The 3,897-nt window shown below is 33.9% G+C and overlaps 1 long non-coding RNA gene across 1 annotated transcript; it reads right to left on the bottom strand.

Annotated features, from left to right (window-relative positions):
• Positions 1-1,524: 1,524 nt before the first annotated feature.
• Positions 1,525-3,234, bottom strand: LOC142633342 (uncharacterized). The gene is made up of 3 exons (XR_012843885.1): positions 2,484-3,234; positions 2,247-2,315; positions 1,525-1,590 (listed from the first exon to the last, which is right to left on the bottom strand). It is a non-coding gene; the product is annotated as an uncharacterized LOC142633342 (long non-coding RNA).
• Between the last annotated feature and the right edge of the window lie 663 nt (positions 3,235-3,897).

Raw genomic sequence — 3,897 nt, 5'->3', positions numbered from 1 at the left:
CATCCACATGAAGAAGACAGAGACAATTGACCTAAAGTGGATCGGCAAAAGAGAAATGGGTCTGAGGCGGCGGCGTGGGTCTGAGGCTGATTGGCGGCTTGGGACAGTTGGTGTGTCAGTGACGTCGAGCTTCAGTGGCGGCAATGTTGAGGATGAGTCGGGCCGGCGGCAATGAAAGTGAAACAGAGAGGTGAGAGTTTGAGAGAGTAAGCTTGAGAGAGTTTTGAGAGAGAAGAGCTTCAGATGAGAGTGACTAAGAGAGGCATGGTGTGAGAATAAATGAATAAAAAAAAAAAAGAACCAACATATATTATTTTAATTAGGCTGGGAATTAAATTTTTTTTTTTTAGCTCTTAGCTACAGTGCACAGCCATAGATAGCTATGCATTGTAGCAATGAAGGTAAAAAAAAAAATACCTATAGCTCCACTGCTGTATGGTTGATTTTTGTGTTTTGGTGGAGCTAGAATAGCTATATAGCTATTTAGCTCCACTGCTACAAGTGCTCTAAGTTTCTTCATTAGATTGCAAAAAAATTGCTGCCAAGAGTAATTACAATTTGCAGTGAATACGTTTTTTATATTTTCAACAAAGATATTTAAAGTATAAATCTCTCTATCAATCGCTACTTACGACTCCAAATACTGCTCATCAACACAACAAGAATGCTAGAGTTACTAACATATGAATTGCAACAAACTTTCACTATATTATTGTGTTAAAGAAATTTTGCATTGTACTAATAACTCTCTTTTTTAAAATTAAACTGTGAAGGCGTGAAATTCAATCCATCAGAGCATCCACATCAGTTGGTGGATACTCTTCTATAATACAAAAATTCCTTCATTTTACACATTTTGGCCAAAAAAACACCCACGTCAGTGGGTGTAAAGCTGTGTAAAATTGTGCAAATCCATTCACGAGCTACAGTAACCGTATAAATATACACGGCTACTGTCGCTCGCTCATTTATTATTTTATTGATTTCCCGTTCGCTCCTTTTTTTTCTCTCTCTTCTCCGTGCTCAACAAACTCAGTAACTTTTCTTCTCATCTTCTTCTTTTTCCTCAGATGCACACAAACACACCCACACACAAACACATCCACACAGACAAATCAACATGATCAACACAGAGATACACTTGCTCAAAAAAAAAAACACAGAGATACACAAACACAGATCGGTGCTTGTGAAACGATCGATGCTTGACTGGATCGGAGCTCATGGGTCTTGCCTGATCGAAGCTAGGGAGATCTCGGATCTGATCGGTGCTTGTCAGGTCTTGCCTGAAATATGTGTGGATCAGTGCTTGTCTGGTCTTGCCTGATCGGTGCTTGTGGATTTGATCAGAGCTGTCGGGTATTGCTAGAAATACGTGTGGATCGGTGCTTGTCGGGTCTTACCTGATCGATGCTTGTGGATCTGATCGGAGCTGTGACCGAGATGGGTCTTGCCTGATCGGATTTGACCAAGGTGGGTCTTGCCTGATCGGTGCTTGTCGGGTCTTGCTTGATCGGAGCTGTGGATCGGAGCTGTGGATCAGTGCTTGTGACCAAGATGATGTGGATTAGATCGAGAGGTATAATTGATCTGAAAAATGGGTAAAGATGGGTAAAGAGATGGGTAGAGAGACGAGACGAGACGAGACGAGACGAGAGAGAGAGAGAGAGAGAGAGAGAGAGAGAGAGAGAGAGCAAAAATCAGAAAAAATGGGTAGAGAGAGAGTGCTCGCGTATTAAAGGGAGTAGTTGAGAGGAATAATAAAAAATTTGAGAAAATTGATTATTTAATTAAAAGAGGTGATAGAATAAATGAATTGATGTGGGTGTTTTGTAAAAATGAATGTGTAAAATGAACGAACTGATGTGGTTGCTTTTAGAATCGCAAGACTGTTGGATACTTATAACTAAAAAGAGACCTTTTTTTATTTAAAGAAATGATATGTCCACAACATTTTTACAACATTTTTACAACAAATCCTAAGTGGCAGGTTGTTACTAGTTATTATTGTTGGGATAAAAAAGTAATCTTAGCGTTAGGTTCAAATTTGAACCAATAACAACTAACACCTATGATTTGTTGTGAAAATGTTGTGGACGTAGCACCTTTTTTTTTTTTTAAGTTTCTTATTTTCCTTTTTTTGAGTCATATTTGATGGGTTTAATCCTAATCTTGAATTCTTTCTACTTTCATTTATTACAAAAAGATGTCTTTCAATTTAAATTGAAAAGGCAGTGTATCCTTACAAGTATTTAAAAATGAATTCTTAGGATGGAAGCCAGTGGCCCAGTGAGTTCTAACAGTACTCCTTTCTCCTACAAAAATAAAATGGCATGTGAGGTTGTCACTGATCAAGACCCACTGAAAACGATGTGTTAACTGTTAAGCTTAAAGTTACTCAAATTGATGGAAGATTAAGGGGACGAAGTCTTAAGTAGGATGCTGACAAAATAATCAATTAAGATAAGTTTAATGATAATTACCATATTGGAGAGTCTGGATTCATTCAGGTCATTGAAGGGGACCAGAGGAGCAGTGAGTCATATGCTTGCTTTGCTTGCCCCAATGCAATGTGGCTCATTCATTGTTATCCTATCCATAATCCATATAGGGGGAACTGAATCGATAATGGGACTCTCCAATGAAATCATACAACGCAAATGCAAAACAACAGCATGATTAAGACACAAATTCATTATTAATTAGAAAAATCGTGCAGTAAATGTTAGGCTATTTGGTATTAGTGTTTAAATAACAGTTTTTAATATTTAAACAATAATAACACTTCTTATACATATTTTTATAACACTCAAACATGTATTTTCACAATACTTAAAATTGAACAACGATACTAGAAATCTTTAAATCAAACGGGCCCTAACTTGTTAGCAAACAGTAGATAAGTTAAACAAAAAGCAAATAACTTACTTTTTATCAGTTGTCAAATGCACACTCATAAAAATTATAGTTTTAATTTTAAATAATACTTAAGCTAAATCATTTAGTGTTTAATTTAATTTTTAGATTAAATTCAAATATTTGGTTGCATTGACCAATGTAGTGCATAATTAATTTAATTGTCCTCAAAGGAAGATAACGCATTTTACTGTCAATGCAGCCAAATGATTAAATCTAATTAGAAAATTTAAGATAAAATATAACACCTAAAGAGTTATATGTAAATATCTCCATTTTTTTTAATCAAATATAGAAAAAAAAAACTATTTGACCAGACTTTTTTATTTATTTTAATTTGTAGATGAAAAAGGAAAAGGAAACAAATCAAAAAAATTATTTATTCTAATATTGCTATCACTTTAAATATATTCGTTCTCATATAAAAATATCAGTATTTTATAATAAAATTGATAACACTTTTAAAAAAATTTCAACAAAATATCACCCTAGAAAAAAGTGCAAACTAAAAGTTGTCTACTATCATAAAAACAATTACACCAATGCTACAACTATAGCATTTTCTTACAATAAATTAGCTTCCTCTCTAGACACACATGCAAAGCATTTAAAGTGAGTATCAATTTGATCCTTGACATTTTGAATAAGTAATCCCATGTAATTTAGTTTTGTAACAAACTAAACCATTTATTGTATCTTTTATATATTAAAGATTAACACATTTAGTTACATGAAACCCACATAGTTTTTGTTTTTCCAAATTATAAATTATTTTGAAATATCATTATTATCGTGTACACATTATATGATTAAATCTATTAATTTTAGCACAAAAATGCTAACAAAAGTATAACTTGTTACAAACCTAGGGTGCATGATTAATTGTTCAAACTGAATGTCCAAAGACCAAATTGACACTTATGTCAAAACCCATGGGTGATATTTATAGAAAGACAAAATGTTCTTCCAATTTGGTTTGGT

The sequence above is a fragment of the Castanea sativa genome, chromosome 5 (assembly GCF_040712315.1).
Source record: "Castanea sativa cultivar Marrone di Chiusa Pesio chromosome 5, ASM4071231v1".
Classification (NCBI taxonomy): Eukaryota; Viridiplantae; Streptophyta; class Magnoliopsida; order Fagales; family Fagaceae; genus Castanea; species Castanea sativa.
This window is presented reverse-complemented; position numbering and strand designations above follow the sequence as displayed.